Source organism: Camponotus vicinus, unplaced genomic scaffold (assembly GCF_025532165.1).
Source record: "Camponotus vicinus isolate PSW18456_S1 unplaced genomic scaffold, iyCamVici1.0 SCAF_10, whole genome shotgun sequence".
Taxonomy (NCBI): domain Eukaryota; kingdom Metazoa; phylum Arthropoda; class Insecta; order Hymenoptera; family Formicidae; genus Camponotus; species Camponotus vicinus.
Window position 1 is genome coordinate 1954794 of NW_028141946.1, and position 18473 is coordinate 1973266.

At 28.9% G+C, this 18473-nt stretch overlaps 1 protein-coding gene, 1 long non-coding RNA gene and 1 pseudogene across 4 annotated transcripts in view; 1 reads left to right on the top strand and 2 right to left on the bottom strand.

The window, feature by feature from the left end:
• Fstl5 (follistatin-like 5) overlaps window positions 1-18473 on the top strand; it is a 66601-nt gene that overhangs the window by 26919 nt on the left and 21209 nt on the right. The window lies entirely within an intron of this gene.
• LOC145960260 ((11Z)-hexadec-11-enoyl-CoA conjugase-like) lies at window positions 691-5093 on the bottom strand (annotated as a pseudogene). Its single transcript, XR_014435312.1, has 5 exons — window positions 4704-5093; window positions 4026-4173; window positions 3684-3935; window positions 1938-2120; window positions 691-1060 (listed from the first exon to the last, which is right to left on the bottom strand). The product of XR_014435312.1 is annotated as a (11Z)-hexadec-11-enoyl-CoA conjugase-like (transcript).
• Window positions 12182-18450, bottom strand: LOC145960261 (uncharacterized). The gene is made up of 3 exons (XR_014435313.1): window positions 15523-18450; window positions 14061-14291; window positions 12182-12535 (listed from the first exon to the last, which is right to left on the bottom strand). It is a non-coding gene; the product is annotated as an uncharacterized LOC145960261 (long non-coding RNA).

Below are 18473 nucleotides of genomic sequence, written 5' to 3' on the forward strand. Positions count from 1 at the left end.
GATAATCCATTTAAAAGTAGTAATATATTGTTCAAGAGATAATGTATTCCACCGAAGAAGTATAACACATATATTTCTATAATTCATAAATTATACAATAGGATATAAAACAGTCCCGTTTATTTAATGGATCAAATTCGGAGAAAGAAAAGTTGGAATAGCCGAAGGAAAAAAAGACCATATTATTTGCATTCAATGAAAAAAAAGCAAAATGAGATTTTAATTTATAAAAAGATGAAGTCGCCTTTTTTTATAAATATTATATATCAACTAAGAGAGTGTTAAGCATTTGACAGTAGTTTGACTTGTCTTTTTCACAATTTGAACAAATCGAAAATAAAATGCATGTGAATAAATGCATAACATTCCATTGAATATCGACATGATGACAAAATGCATTTATTCATACACCATTTTGAATTCGTATATGTCAATCTAACGCATTGTATTAGATTTATGAAATACAGAGCAAAATGTATAAAGATACAATTATATAAGCTTTAATATATATATAAAATAAATAATTATGAAGAATTTACATTTTATGTAATCATCAAACTCAAATAATTATGGTTTTATTATAGTTCACAAGATAATAATATCATTAGCAAATTTGTTTCAAAAATCAGAATAGATGTCTTGTGAATTTTTATTAATCTTTAATATACACATCATTTGTTTTAGATGCGAACAATGTGTATATAAAGAAAAATTGTCAAAAAAAGAAGATTACATACACATATACACTTATTCTCATTGAATTTTTTAATTCTTTTTTTTTATTTAATATCTATATATCTACTTTGCATTTGGTTTTAAGAGGCCCGTACCGTCACCTTTATTCACGCAAAATTTGTCGATCATCTCGGAACTTGATGTCTTCAAATCGTACGCCAATCCTAACCAGGCCATGAAATCTATAAAGGCAGTCGTCAGATTGAGACGATACAAACCTAACTCCGCGGCCTTGTAATCCCACGGGAAGGAGTGATGGTAATTGTGCCAACCCTCACCGAGAGCAAGGAAGGATACTGTTGGATTCTCAGTTGCCTTAAAATTTCTAAAACAAAGTAGAGAAAGAAGAGAATTTCGCCGCTCTGAGATCACTATACGCGAACAAACTTCAGAGTCTCATGCAACAGATTATTTAAGCGGAATAATACATTTTACTTCTACCTCAGTTATAGTACCTCTGTATGAAATTCCCTTTAGTAAATTTATTTTCTCGATGATCGACGTGTATGCTTTATTTTAAAAGGTACAGAAAAGGTATAGAAAAGGAGAAAATCTTAAAATTCTAGAAAAAAAGAATAAGAAGACTCTTATAATAATTTTCAATTCTTCTTATATCAATTTTCCTTCTGTGAGACAGAACGAATACCTATTGACGTTACTCATAAAACAAATATATACCATAAAATGCAAATCATATCAGATGAAATCACAAGGAATATGTTCTTTATAAATATATATTTTAGTAAAAAATACAGTTATAAAAATTTAGTTAAAAAAATTTTATGTTAAAAATCTGATTTATTATAATTTTATCAAACAATAGGAATTAATTTATTATCTTTTTTGCAATGGAATATTAGAAAATTATATTATAACGGAATAATGTCATTATAAGAATTATGAGAAATAATTGAAATTTATTAAATAAGAGTATTAATCGCGCGCGCGAAAAAATTATCGTGTAACATCAATTAATATTTCATTATTAAATGAATATTAATTCCTCAAAATGCCTCACTTTTCCAAAAAAAATTATTCCACTTAACTTCTATTAAATGTCTTATCGAAAAAGAAAATTTATAATTTTCTACGTGACAAATTGTGTGATATTTTTTTATTTATACTTGAGCACAATTCGAACGGTACGATGATTGATTATTATAGCAATTGCGCAAACGTGAATCCAAAAGATTGATGTGTACCTGTTGTACGGGCGAGTGCCCCATAAATGAGCAAAACTGTTGACAGCAAAAGCCACATTCAACATAGATAGGTGGCGGATAATCGTAGCACCTATGCTTACTATCCAGGTTTCGTTCCATATATATACGGGTACCAGAGTCGGTAGAACAAAGCATAGCGACAACATGATCGGCGGATAATATCTGCAATATAAAGCATTTGTGCATTTAATATACTTGTGCTTATTATTTAGCGTAGTTGAGTTTCTCCTAGGATCATTAATCAATGATGCAAACTATAAATCAAATTAATTGAGATATGCGCTCAATTCCGTCCTGATGAAATTTCTCGCGCAATTGATCTTTTTTAATCTCTCTCATATTCAGCATCATTAACATCACAGACCATCGTCCTCATTTTTGAACGATTATGCGAGCAATTTAATTCCGGCAATGGCCGCAATTTCTTTGCGGATTTTGTTCGAATTTTTTGCAAAAATTCCATTTGTTTTTCACGTTTTTTGAATGCAAGTTATATAATATTCTTTCTTTTTAACCATCTTTCACTTCTTCACATTTTTTCACTTTGAGCATAGATTCAAGTAAATATAATACACAAAAAGATAGAGAGAGAGAGGGAGAGAGAGAGAATGATTTGATAAAATATTTAAACTATGAATGTGTTCGTATTAAAACATAATAGAATTTCTATTATAATATATTTATCTCCTTTTAAGAAATGCTAAATAGTTTTGTATTATATACATATTGTATTATACAACAAATTCTATCTTCTTTCTCTACTTCACAAAAAATGATAGTATATTATATACTTAGAAAGATAATTAAATAATAAAAAAGTAATAGAATAATTGAGAAACGTATAATACATATATATCTGCGATTATACGTATAATATACTGGGTGTTAAAAAAGTCTGGACATGGTTGAATATCTCGATAAGGAAGAGTTTTACTAGAAAGTGTTTCAGACAAAAGTTGTATGGTTTCGAGGGGGACATAACATGGTACCATTGGTTTGACCTTGAAGAGTTATTTGAAGGTCACATGAAGGTCACCTTCAATTTCTTAAATGGAACCTACTCTTTCTCATTACATATTCTTGTAGCTTATCTCGAGAGCTTTCCAACACACTATAATTAAGTTAGTTTTCATTAAGTACTTTCCGAGTTATGAGGCTTGAAATAATTTCTTAATTTTACATAAACTGTAAAATATCTTGTAAAATATTCATTTTTCGATTATCTTACCCTAATACTTTTAAGTACAAAATAATGAGAGGAATCAATTGGTGTAAAGAAAACACATAATTGTTTCGAAAAAAAAAATGTAATTGTTAATTGCAAATTACAAAACTCTTCCTTATCGAGATATTCGACCGTGTCCAGACTTTTTTAACACCCAATATATCTGAAATTATATTACTGTTTTATGAAAGAGAAAAATGATTCTTAATATTTTCTTAATATTTTTGTGTTATATAAAAATTTCCATTTTTTTGGAAAACATAAAATTTATATACTTATTCTTTCTAAGGATTAAAAAAGACTAGGAATAAATATTAAGTATTTGGAAGATTAATTTGTAAGATAACAATTGACAAAATTGAACTGATTAGTATATGCTGATAAATTCAATCAATTAGATTTTAATTATCGTATGTTAATCACTCAACTGTCTTATTTTCTATATCGTGATTGGGGAAACCATGGTCATTGTTTCAAATATGTTGAAATGTTAAACTTACTTGTCGAAGAAACGTACTACAGGATCGGCAGCGATATCGCTCATATTCACATTTTTCCCATATTCTTTAACTGCCGGATGATGCTTCATCATTAACCAGCCAACATGGGAGAAGAAAAAACCGCGACTAGCATTATGCGGATCCGCGGATGTATCTGTGTATCTATGATGCGTTCGGTGGACGCGAATCCATTTAGTCAGATGAGTCTACAAATTAGAAAATATTCTGGGGAATTTTTCAAAATTACACGAACTAGATTAGATAATCTTGAATTATATTATATTTAATTTGTTTGATTAAAATTAATTGATATATTCAATATCAGATGATTATATCAACAACTACTTCACGATGATTACCTGTCCGGCTGTGCAGTAAAAACAAGCCAGTATAATTCTAAGTAGTAGTGTGGCACTATAACTCCTATGTGCCCAAAAACGATGAGCACCTGCCGTTACACCCAAACCACCAAGGATTCCATATGATATTACTGAATGCATGGAAAATAAAATGAGAAAGCAACATCAGACTTTATTCTTTTTCATTTCAAACAAAATATATGATATTAATTTCTCAATTAAGTAACTATAAAATAAGACATTTAAAAGTGAAAATCTGAATATTAGGCTTCTTTTGTATATATTATTAAATGAGATGATTTGCATAAAAAAATATCTCAAAATATTAAATATATTTTTAACTTATAGACGAAAATAAGAAATTTTCACAAGTTAAGTTGAAAATATGCAAATAAGGAATATTCTTTATTCCAATGTTGTGTTTGCATAGAAGAGAAAATGAGCGGATTTTAATATATAAATCTTACTTGTTAAGATTTTAAACATTGGAATAAATTAATTTCAAATTTTACAAAAAATAACGATGCATTTCTTTATCACTTCCAGCGCATCTCGTATTATAAAACTTAATTTAAAATCTAGGCAATATGAAATTATATTTGGAATAATGAAATTATATATGGAATGGAGAACTAATGATTTAATTTGAATAAAAACGTACCAAATATCCAAGTCCAAAATTTCGCCTCATTATATCGCGTGACGAATAGATAAATTGCAATGACATGGAGAACAGGAATACTAATGACATTGCGCCAAATCAATGGTTGTACCGCCGGTATGTTCTCTTTTGGCGGTTGATCGAGAATCGAATTCTTGCCATTCTCCGTTCCCAGCGTTAACTTTCGGCTTTTATTGTCCTCGTATTCAGTTATCGTTGAACTGTACATTGCTGGAATAAAATGTTTGAATGAAACGTCAACGTTGGCATATTTGTTTATTTTATTGGTGTTCGCTAATGCATATTTACTACACATGCATCTGGAATAATACTTATTCTGACAAAGAAATCGTTCACATTATTTTAAAAGATATATATTTGTTATATATATATATATATATATATATATATATATATATATATATATATGATAAATAATATTAATACTTCTATTGCAGAAACTTCAGTATATATGTATAATAATTAATGCTGTAATGGGAAATTAAAATATAATTACATATTTATTTTACCAAAATAATAATATGAATTAGCATTTTTCATTTTTTCATGATTTTCAAATATAATAAATAGAAATAATAATTAAATATAATAAATAAATAATAATTAAATAATGAATTCTTTTATAATATAATAAATTCTTTTTTAAATAAATAAATATTAAAAATTATAAACTTTTTCATTAAATTCATTTAATTATAACGATAATTATAGCGATATAAAATTGAATTAATTATACACCAAATAAACTGCTATAACGTATACAAAAATGTAAATTTTTAGATCAATGTATCTATTGTTTACTTACATAATATTAAAATAGAATTTGAAAATTCCACGTTGTTGTTATACATTAAAAAGTTAACGATGCAAATCGTTATAAAGATAATCAACACTTTTACTCACAAACTTATACAGCGCATGATACGAGTAAGATTCATATCTCATTAAAAAACGAGCTCACTTGTGATTAATAAACTAAGCCATGGCGTTTATATGAGCGGAATTCCATTATTCATGACTGTCTTTTGCCAGGAAATGATTAGCATCTCCACGTGTAAAACATGAAAACATAATTAACATTCACAACCAACGTAATTGCACATTATGTCTGTCCAGCTGATCTTTTTCACCGACATGTTTTTAATCGAATTTGTCTTAAAAGTAAAAGCGAATTATTCATCAAAGACGCATTATTTTTCGATGAAGTTATATATTTTTGTGATCACTGTCACGCGATACATTTTATGTGTAATGATCGAAACATGATGGCTGAAATATCTGATTTAAAAAAGAACATCTATACAAAATAATTTTGTATTATAAAATTACATAATATTTTTTGGAATACATAATTGCAATCTCTTTTTTTCCTTTTATTATATTAATTGTTTCATAAAACTAATTGTGTAAAAACAAAATGTTACTAGAATGATCAATTTCTCAAAAATTAATTTGAGTTTACATTATGTATAATATTACAATAAAATCATATTTAGTACATGTATATCCGGATATCAGTACATTCCTAAGCGATTAAATGTATGGAAATATCATAACAAAGTAATGTAATTACGAAGATTATAATGAATATGCAGTCACTTATACTATGCTAAATTTCTGTTATTTATATTCTACATATCTTTAAATTATTAGCTTCCATGGACAAGGTTTTCCTGCCATGTGCATAAATATCTTTTTTATAGAGAAAAATGTAAAAAGTATAGGAAGTTTTTTGAATGTTAGTTTGAAAAAAATTATAGAAAAAAGGAGAATTTATATATGAAAGGGATACAATTTGTGATATGGCTCAAATTGCAGCAAGGCAAAAAGTGGAAAATAACGTTGACATTGCGTTTTTCAATATTTTATTCGAATCAAACTTGTCCGATTCTACAATTTCTATATCAAAATTTAATAGTAGCATATAACTGCAAATAAGTATACATCACATAATTTTGTTGTCATAAAATATTTTTGCCACAAGAGAATTATGAGAACCCCGAATCATATTCGAATTAATTAATTAATGAGAATGGAAAACATATATTTGTAACTTTATTTATTTGGATCTCGAAAAAAGATTGCCGTGAAATATGTTGTGAAAAATTATGTAGCGTTTCATAATATCGTCGATTTCGTTCGATTTACATCTTTCATCTCTTTTAAAAACATGTCGCATTCATAATATAACAATTTAATTAAGAGCTAGAAAAATCATATCGCTCGTCACTTAAAGACCTCGTATAATAATTTATGTTAGTATAGAATAAAACTGTGTAATGAATTGGCGTCTCGCCAATGAAAACTCATTGCTTAGACATAATGTGTTTATCAATAAGTGTTATGGAAATGGGAGTCGATAAGTGGCAATGCACAATTAATTAGGAAACCATATAGAACTGCTCTGAATGCGAAAAAATTCAATAACAAAATCAATAACTATTTAGGAAAATAGGTTATAAAATTTATTGATAAGTGTTTATGATCATTTTTCATTTCACAAAAACAATTGTCATTTATGTTCTTATTATATTTCTAAAAGTATAACTTATAAAACATAATCGAAGTCTTATATAAAAATTTTTTTATTCAATGTATATATGAGAAACATGAAGATTTTTCTTTAAAAATGCAAAAATGTTCCACATAAGGGTAATATGTCCTAGCTCTATTATAACATTTTTTTATCATTTTTCCTAGCAGACTATGAACAAAATGTACAAAAGAAAAATTTACAAAAGCAGAATGGAACGAAGAGGCATCGCTAGAAACAATGATAAAGGTTAAGGAATTACAAATGAGTGTCCAGTTTTTTTTTTTTAGAAAATAGAAAGATGCAAATCTTGTAAATATTCAATCAAATATTTTTATTGACTTAAAATATGAATTTTTATTTTCCGTCGAATTGTATAATTTAAAAAAAATTATTTTTGTTAATTATATGATATAATTACAATAAGTACAGGGTGTTTTTAAGTCCGAGAGAAAACGCCCTTTCCAATATTTTCAAGGAAATCGATCTCATTATTAGAATTTTTCAATTAATCAAAATTGATGTAATTATTAATTGTAATATTATTAAATCTTTGTATAAATTTCAACTATGAATAAAAACTATTTATAAACTATTCATAAGTTATCTATTCATCATATTTTATATTTATTTAAGTAAATATGAAGCGTATTACGTTGTTTTTATCTTAATTATATAGTCTGTATACTTACTTTAAACAATTCCGTATTCGTGAAATGTACGTCTCGAGATGCTATCGAGCGAACCTGATAAGGATGAAAAATTGATGTGCGTCGCACTACTTTTCATTCTGTTCCACTGGATAATATATAGTAGCACGGTGTTTATAAGAAACTCCCCACTGCCAATGTGTATCCAAAGCATTAAAATATGATACATCGGGGAAGAGAAAATGTGGACTGCTATTTGGTGCGGGGTAGCGCGGTTTTCTTTCAGTCTAACATAAGATATATTAACTCTCCTTATCCTGAAACTTTCGCTGTTCTCCTGATTTCCTATGCTCTCCCTCTCAATTTCTATAAACATTCTCCATTCTTTGATTTTTTGTTACATATGTCGATATATTATTTATCGGTTATATATACACATATATATATATGTGTGCGCGCGCGCGCTCGCGTGTGTGTGTGTGTGTGGCATATATATATATATATATATATATATGTATGTATATAATATATATATATATATATATATATATATATATATATATATATATATATATATATATATACACCGGGTGATTTTAATCTTAACAGGCAAATATTTTGAAAAATATGAGATACAAGAAAATGTTCCAGTATATATATATATATATATATATATATATATATATATATATTCCAGTTTATATATATATATATACTATATATATTACATATATTATATATGTTGCATTGATAAATTAAAATTTATATATTTTTTCGATTATATTATATTAAAGAGATTAATTAATTAATAAAAAAAATTACTATTAATTGATGAAAAAGAAAGGCTTGCTATAAACAATAAAGAAGATAGGAAATAATGAAATAAATTAAAACATTGAATTGTGTCAATCGTTAGTATTCATTTGCGTATCTTTTTAATATGTTACATGCAACTGCTTAACCTTCATCTAGTTATGCAAATGTGTCTAACGTTGGCATTTAATGAATATAAAGTTGAAATTGGATAGAAGTTTTAATTACGATTTAAAAATATGCGTACAAAGATTAATATGTTTTTAAAATTACTATTTTTGAGATGCACGAGAATAAATGTTTTAATAATTTAGAATAATAATTTATAATAATAATAATTTAGAATAATAAGCCTATAATAATTTAAAATAGTAAGTTTGCACAATATAAATTATTGCGATTTTATATTCTGCTAAAGATCAGACATGTTTGCGTAACTGGGCAAAGATTAAACAGTTGCATAAAGTCAAAGTTTTTCGCTTTCGATTTTATAATTATAATTATAATGTTTTGGAAAGCTCTCGAGATGAGCTGCAAGAATATGTAATAAAACGTAGGCAGTTCTATTTAAAAAATTGAAGGTGACCTTCACGTGACCTTCAAACGACTTTTAAAGGTCAAACCAATGACACCATCTTATGGCCCCTTCAAGCCATACAACTTTTGTCTGAAACATTTTTTCTAAGTAATATCAAGATATGTGACTGACAAAAATAAAATGGAACACCCTGTATATGTATATCAACATATCGCATCTATGTTACATATGATATTATATTATAATATCAATAATAGTAATGATATTATAATTCATACGACGCACAGTAGTTTAAAAAAACGGTGATCAAAAATAAAATCTTTATTTAAATATACAAGAGATAAATATACAAGAGAAAAAGAGATACGATACATATTTAAATATTCTATACTTGCGATTTATATATATAAAATCTAAATCAAAATGATAAAGAAACTATATAGGAATTATATAGGAATTATATAATTTATAGAATTATATATAGGAACTATATAGGAACGGAATTCAAAGGATACCCTTTCTAATGCATTACGTGAAAATTAAAAATATTTTTATCTTAAATTTTATTCAATAACAAGTTAATTATTATTTTTGAATCATATTTTACATGCATGCTGACATATAAAATATATTGTTTAACAAATTTTTGATAAATATTTTTAACGATTACGATGTCGTTAATTTACATTTCTCATAAAGGCATGAATAAATAGAATGTGCAAATTGAATAATCATGAGCGCATATTACCATCAATCGTTCTTATTGTACAGTCCACATGTGCAGCCATTGTGGCGGTTCTTTTCTCGTCCCAGATTTTCTCGACGCTGTCACGCATCGTGAAATGCGCGGGAACATTTGCAGCGATATTAAAATGATCGATTGCGTTGCACTGTGACAAAAATAGACATATTATAACGTATGTTCACATAGACGATAAATATATATTCGGTCGGTTGTATGAATAGATACGTAGAGATACATACGCGTAAAGGGTGCGGGAAGTCGCACAAACTCTTTATACTCTGTATATAGACTCTCTCTCTATAGAAAATACATACGCATATGTGCGATTGTGTGCGATGATATATACTAAATTTAACCGCCGGATAAAATGACGCGACGTCAACCTATCCGGATCGATAACACTTTTCTGGTATCTCCCTTTCTTTTTTTATCGGCAAAACGTGACTTTGCGTATGTAGGGCGTTTATATAAATCGTTGACCGCAGGGGTTGCATGGAGATGCGTGCTTTATCCATGTGGTACATCTGATACGTATCGTGTGTGACAGAGACTTCGTTAAAATTTCGCAGCGCTTAAAATTCCGCACTATCCGGGATAAAAATTTTGCAGGAGCTTGTGTGCGAAACATGCAAAGGATATTAACTATCTATCTAGTATATTCGTAATTAAAAGTGAGGATTTTAAATTCCAATGGAACTTTTAATAATTAACATAATATTATTTTGTTTTATCGTAAAATATTTTTTATCGTAAAAATACAGCGTAAAAAGTTTTACATATTTTAAAGCGCTCCTAAAGCGCTCGTTTTGTATATCTACAAGCATATAATAATAAATAAATATTATTAAAAAATCAGGTATATACTGTGACAAGAACAATAGCATATCAGTCAGTACATGTTAGATATTTTTATTTCTCTCTTCCTTTTTTTTTGCTTTTCTATTCAATAGCAGCTATATATTTTAGATATTTGTTTTGCACTTGATCTCGAGAGATCCAACATCTTTTTTTTACACAAAATCTGTCAATCATCTCGGAATTCGTCAGTTCATATGTCAATCCAACTAGACCATGAAATCTATAAAAGCAGTCATCGGATTCAGACGATATAAATCCAACTCCGCAGTTTTATAGTTCCACGGGAAACAATAATGGTAATTGTGCCAACCTTCGCCAACAATATATTGTTGAATTCTTCGTTGCCTTTTTGCAACGTCAAAAAGTAGTAAAAAGGAAGTTTCACTGCTTAATCCGAGCCCGAACAAACTCTTCTACTGTAAAATCTCATGTAGCAGATTCTTTAATCTTTCTCTCTCTTTCTCTCAAAATAATATCTTACAATTTATATCTATTATAGTATTTTTGTATGTGAAAATTATAATATTACGGTATTTTGTATGTGAAAACCTCTTTGATAATTTCGTAATAATAATAATAATAATAATAATAATAATAATAATAATAATAATAATAATATACTTGTCTTATTTTAAAATATATGAATTTGTAAGAAAGTTTTGGGATTCTCAAAAAATGTCTCACTTAGATAATAATTGATCATTTTTTCATAGAAGAAACGAATACCAAATATGAAACAAAAATTAAAATGTTTTTTATAAACATGTATGTTTATATAAATATGCCTTAATTTATTATAATTTTATTAAATAATAAAAATTAATTTGTTATCTACTATTACATTTTATTTGCAATCATTGAAATATCTGTTCCTGAGGAAACTAAACTCAATTTTCTAAAATGTTATAAATCATCATGCATTTTGCTATTCACAGTATGAATAAACATAATTAATAGAATTAGTGAGTAAATCGAGAATCCAACCTAGAAACTTGAATTTTTAAATAGGTATAATACTTGTTACAAGATTCGCATCTCTTGGAAAGTTAATGAAATGATGTAAATACGAAGCAAGCAATTACATACTTTCGATTAAAAATTCATTGCAATCTACTCTCTAAAAGTGAATCAGTGTATTATCACTGATTTACAGTGCTGTTAGAGCACTTTTAGAAAATATAATTTATAAAATATACATATATATATAGGAAATCTACGATCAATCACTTTTCTTTTATGTATATATAAATCTAATATATTTAACAAGGTGAGGGTCATAATATCATGAAATGATTTTACCGTTAGAAAATTTCTGCAATGTTTAACCAAGGAATGTCGATTATTCCATTTAAATTTATGTCATACGTCAAAAAAAATTTTAAATCGTCGACAAAATTCGATATTCCTTCATAATAAATAATAAAATAATACTTCTCTCTATTTTCATATCTGAACACAATTCGTTATATTGATCGGTACAAATCCAGAGTGCAGAGGGGTTTTTACGTACTTTTCATACGGTCGATTTCCCGACATGTATGCCAAACGAACTGTGGACAGAAAATACTCCACACGTAACGGAGAAATACTGTTTATTATAATCCAGGTCTCGTTATAAATAGACTGATATTACAACTGGCAAGATGAAGCGACAGTATAATTGGCTAGTAATACCTGCAATATAAAGCATTTGCGAGCGTCATACGTGCTCAACGATGTTTCCTTTTTATGTTGCACGACTCAAGCGCGCATATAAATCAAAATTAATTGCGATACACGTGCTCAGTCCCGCTCTCTAATGAAATGCTCCTCGCAATTAATTCTACTTGATGTATCCCATGCAAGCACGTCACAGCCGTTCTAGACAAATAATCACCAAGCAATTTTGCGAGCAACCCAACTTAATGTGATCGTGACTTTTTTTATCAATTTCGAACCGCGTTCTCTAATCATCCTTTAGTATTTTTTTTTACATTTCGAATTTACATTTAATTCAATTATAGAGATTATAAGTTATATAGATATTATAAGTTAGAGAGAGAAGAAAAAAGAAAAGAAAAATTTTATGCAACTTACAAACGTCAATATGAATATTGAATCTTCAACACAAATAACTTTTCGGTTTCATTATACATTAAATTATTCGAATAATTCAGTGTTATGTCACAGTGAAAACATTAAGCCAGGGAATATATGCAAAATTAATGATAGAGATGATTAATTTATGTAGCATTATATTATGTTAACGAAAATACGGATAATACAAATATAAACGTTTGTAATTATTTACTACCATTAGTCTACCGAAGTCAATTATTTACTGAAATTTATATCATTGCAATTGTGCGTTTAATGATTTATTGCGGACATAGTCGTCTGCGATTAATATATTTAATACCAAATACGTCATAAAGAATCCGCAAAGACTGCATAAAAGTAGATTTAAAATTGTACTTAGGGATTTTAAATTGCACATTTTGCGTAAAGAACTGCGTATTAAAGTGTCTCCTCACATAGAAAAATAAATCTTTCTCGGAGTAACAATTCGCTCTGTACATATTATAATAAATTTTAATGTGTCCATTAACTAATCAGATAATCACGATTGTAATATTTAAAGCTCCTATCCGTCCGTTGCAGTATAAATAAACGAGCAGAATTCTATAGTTGGTAGAGTGGTAGTTTGAACTTTAGCTTTTAGCTTCTATGTGCCTAAAGATGATGAGCGCCTGCTGTTACATCCAAACCAGCAGCTTATATATTATTTCTGAACACGAGAAATGAAATGAGAAAGCAAGATCAGACTTTATTCTTTATTATTTCAAGCGAAATACGCCGTGTAAAACAAGTAACTAACTATGAAACATTAAAGACCAAGCAAGTAAATTAAACCTTGTATTATGAGATAGGATAATCTTTTTACAAGAAATAAATATAATAATTCTCGGCTCTTTCTCTCTTTCTCTTTATCAAATAAATCGACAATAATAGATAGACAAATACGAGACTTCAGGAATTATATGTGATAGAAAAAATATTTATTCGCAAATAAATATTTTAGTAATCTAAGTTTCATAGAAAAACTGCACCATGTAACATTCCTAGCAATAGATGCAATTCATGCTGTGAAATTTGATTTTATCAAAGGATAAAAAAATATGGAATGCAAAGTGAATTTCAATTTAATAAAAATACGTACCAAATATCCAGATCCAAAATTTCATCTCGTCATATCGCGTGACGAACATACAGATGGGTATGACATGGAGGAGGATGATACCAGTGATATTGCGCCAAATTAATGGCTGTACCGTCAATATGTGCTCCTTCAGCGGTTGATCGAGCTTCGAGTCCCTGTCATTCCCTGTTCCTGCTCGCTCTCTAAATTTTGACCTTTATTGTTCTCGCATTCGATTATTGTTGAGCTATACTACGATAGAAATCGAAAATGCATTTTTATAAATAATCAGAGGTCAAACGAAATTATCTTAAAGGTAAACAATTTTCGATTATATTACTTAACGTATTATTTATAAAATTATATGGCGAGCCAAAAAAATGGTATCAATCTCATTATAAAGCGATCTAACAAATAACCGATCGTTAGTTGTAAATATTAATCGCTTGAGCGTATAATTATTCTAGTGTATAATCATTCACATTAAACGTATCTGAACGAATATCTGAAATCGCGGCAAAGTGCCTTTTAGCATCAAAGCCGGAGATGAGTCTCGTTCATGTTTCTACATCACGTTTTCACGCATTGCTTCTAATGACTATAATTCCAGCAACTCTCTCCCGCCACAAGACTAGTAGCCTTCTCGCGCGAAACGTGATAATGCGTATTCATGGTCAAGGTATGACAAGCGGTCGACCATTCAATCCGTTTCACCGGTATACGTTCGACCGAGTTTATCGTGAAAGTAATAATATATACTTGTAATGATAATGGAAACAGTAACTAAGAAAAATGCATATAATAAAAAAAAATCGTTTATAAAAATTTTGAATTGGGAGGCAGCTCTTTTGTTAAAAAGTAATTAAGATGAATTTTAAAAAATTAAAATGCATTTTAGAATATTCAGTAACATCTATTTTTTATATTAAAAAATAAATAAATAGCACTGTTGTCATTTATATCAACAGTGCTATTAATTACTTCTCAAAAATAATTAAATTATAAAATATAAATCTAAAATTCAATATGATATGCACATGCAAACATATTTATATAGAATAAATAATAAATTTATATGGAAAAAAATAATTTTTGGATATTAAAATTCGTTAAAAAATTTATAATATTGAAATGCATCTCTAATATTATTAATTAATAAAAAACAAAAATATTAAATAATTGATAAAAAACGTAAATATGTTTATTTAGTTTAAACGTAAATACATTTTCAAGAGTTACACATAATTGTGAGTACCATTTACTTGCTTTAAAGAACTCTTTAAATAAAAGTTTAGCGAGTTAGTAAATCGCAAAAATCCTAACTTGTGCGATTAAACATTCAATTCCAGAAAAACACCTGTGGCGCATACACTTTTATTGAAACAAAGGCAACTTGTTCACACAACGTGTTCAATTTTCGATTGATGTGAAACTCGATTAAAGTATGGGGTGAAAGTACGTGCAAAAATGTATAAAATCTCACCTCGCGACGATTATTCAATCTTCCGCTTCTTTTAACAAATCATTACATCGAAACGTTCTGTCACACAATGCGGCTGAATATTCTTGTAAATTTCGCGAGATACTATACATATATAATACATACATCGAGATATAGAAAGCACTTATAATTACAATATAATCATGGGATAATAAATGAGCTGTCATTTTCGATGCGAGCATCCGTGTTGTAAGAGCTTTCTTCTACAAGTTAGTTGTGCGAATGCACTTGGGAAGTTTCCGGAACTAATAATGTCAGCCACACTTTCCGTTATGTGTATTAGCACGTTCTATGTTTTTATTGTAGCCATTAGCTTCTACAGACCACATTTTTTTAAATTCTCTCGCCTCGAAAGAATTTGCTTGGATGAAAGAGAAACAATTCTCGGTGCAATGATCAAGAGCAAGAAATGAAAAGTAATGTTAATGATACTTTTTCAATTTTTTATCGAATTAACTCCAGTATGCTACTCTAGTGTACTGCGATATCCAAATTGAATAACGAGAATTAATTCCAATTAATTATTTATGCAGATATTAAAAACTGCATACTTATATTAAATTTATATTACGTTGCATCGACTTCGATTTTGCCGTCTGATTTTATAGTGAGCAACGCGCCGGTGTAATTTATGGTGTTAATAATCAAGGGAAAACGTTGGCTCTGGTGGTGTCGCTTATTATAAAGCGCAGTCGTGATTTTTCCCGACCGTTTTGTTTTCCGCTTAAGGTGCCTCGCGCAATGACTCCTACGTTAATATGTATGAACCAGCCGGGGGATTTCTGTCGGCATAAATGCGGATAATGCACCGCTATCGCAGCCTGCCTACATTGTGTTAGTTTACAAACCTGCCCTCTTTCCTTTAATCCCACCCCGAGCTTAACGTGGCGGAAATGCACGCTAGATCGCGTTCGGTACCGAAACAATGGGTATAAGAAAGCACGATTGCGCACGAAAGCCCGTAAATTTGTTCGGAGCAATGATATCCGCGCGAATAATATTCTGACGTAAAGATAAATCGACTTAACGCACTGTTTGTCGCGATTAATTGTGCAAGATATATTTTTTAATCAACAATACGTATGTATAAACGGGTATGTAACTTGCATACGGATTATATGTCTGACTTTTTAGAGCAATATATTTATTATTCCGTGTACCTTGCTACTCATATCGATTAAGGTAGTGAGCTGAGAACCAATTGCTTGGAATAAATGGTCGTCGGGAGATTTAAATGCGTTGTTTCCCTTAGAATCTCGTTTTACACTATTGCGGTGAAAATCGATAGAGTTTTACAGAAGTTGCGATACGACTCTTCCGTCGTGTCCGAAAGAGAGAACTTTCTGGAGGTATTATTAAAAGGGAAACTTTCACAGTCGGTTCCTTCTTGTGTGTCTAATTCATTTATTAAATAAGAATTTCACTCACATATACAGTTCGTAATAAATACAGATTTCACTGAACTAAATCGATGCTTTCCCTTAATTAACTTTGCCTCCCCCCCTATTACACCTCCGGGTGCAGATCGTTTGCTCTTTGTCGACAAGAATTGAAAAATTGGTCCATCTATCGCATCCAGTTCAATATCGGTATATCATTAAAGGTTTTTAAAAATCGCAATTTTAAAGGTACAGATACTTTTATACAGGGTGTTTCTCATGTGTGAAAAAAATTGGGAGGTGATCCCTTGGGTAATTTATTGAAGAAAAATTTATATACACACTAATGTTTTAAATTTTCTTAAGTTTTCGAAATAGAATGTTAAAGTATTTAATTAAGAATATTTAGTTAAGATAACTCAATCTTGGCCACTTCGATCCCCAGAATTGACCCGGATACCTTGGAAATTTTTTTCTTTCGGACCATTTTAAATCTTTAATTTATACTACCCCGATTGAAAATATTAAAAATTTAAGGAATTATATACTTGCATCTCTTACGAAGCAATTCATAATACTTGGTATTTTTGAGTGTACTCACCAATCAATGAAAAAAGAACAGATTCTTGTATTATGACAGAAGGTGATCATTTTCAAAAATTTCTATAATTTCCTATAATTTTTTTTATAATTTTGTTTCTTTTTTATAATTTTGTCATCTTTTAATTTTGTTAACTTTTGAAATCATTCATTTAACTTTAAACACTCTATAATTTAAAAACTGTGCCGTTTAGGACACTGCATATGAACTTTTCTTCAAGAAATTACCCAAGAAATCACTGTCCGAATTTCGCACATGTTTAAAAACACCCTGTATGCAGTATCGATATATAGACAATCGCTACTGAAATTATTTTGATATTCAATCTCTCTGATCGAAAAACGCTTGGAGATTCCTGATAAAAAAACAGATGAAATTTGAATGTGAAATCCAAGCAATTGTATGAAATGATACACAACGTATTCCCGATTCGCAAATTGCGATGCGCATATTTGGCTACGTAAAATTAACTTTGTCGCCTTTTATCGTAGCCGCGCATTACGCTATCCGATGTATGAAGATAAAGAGAGCGGCATAAAAATTTTCTTTTTATCTCTTTAATCATATAGCGAATTCGATTAGCTACACTAATGCGCACTGGTGCGCACTAAATGTTGCTTCATTCAGCTTTTTTTTGGTATTGAAAAAAGCTATTGTAAAAAACTGAGAAAGGGCGCGTTTAATGCGCACTAGTGCATCCAACTGAATTCGCTAATTGACACGTGTATGCATTATTAAAGAGGCGTAAAGTTATGAGAATACAAACAAGGCTTTCACACCTTATTAACCATTATCATGCGATGTAGAAATTTCAATGATTACATCTTTTGTCTTGTGATTCGATAAGATTTTTTTCATATCGCGATCATTTGATTTAAAATAATAAAAATTAAATTTATTTGACATAAATCCATTCGAAAATGCAATATAATTCTAAAATATAATATCGTAAA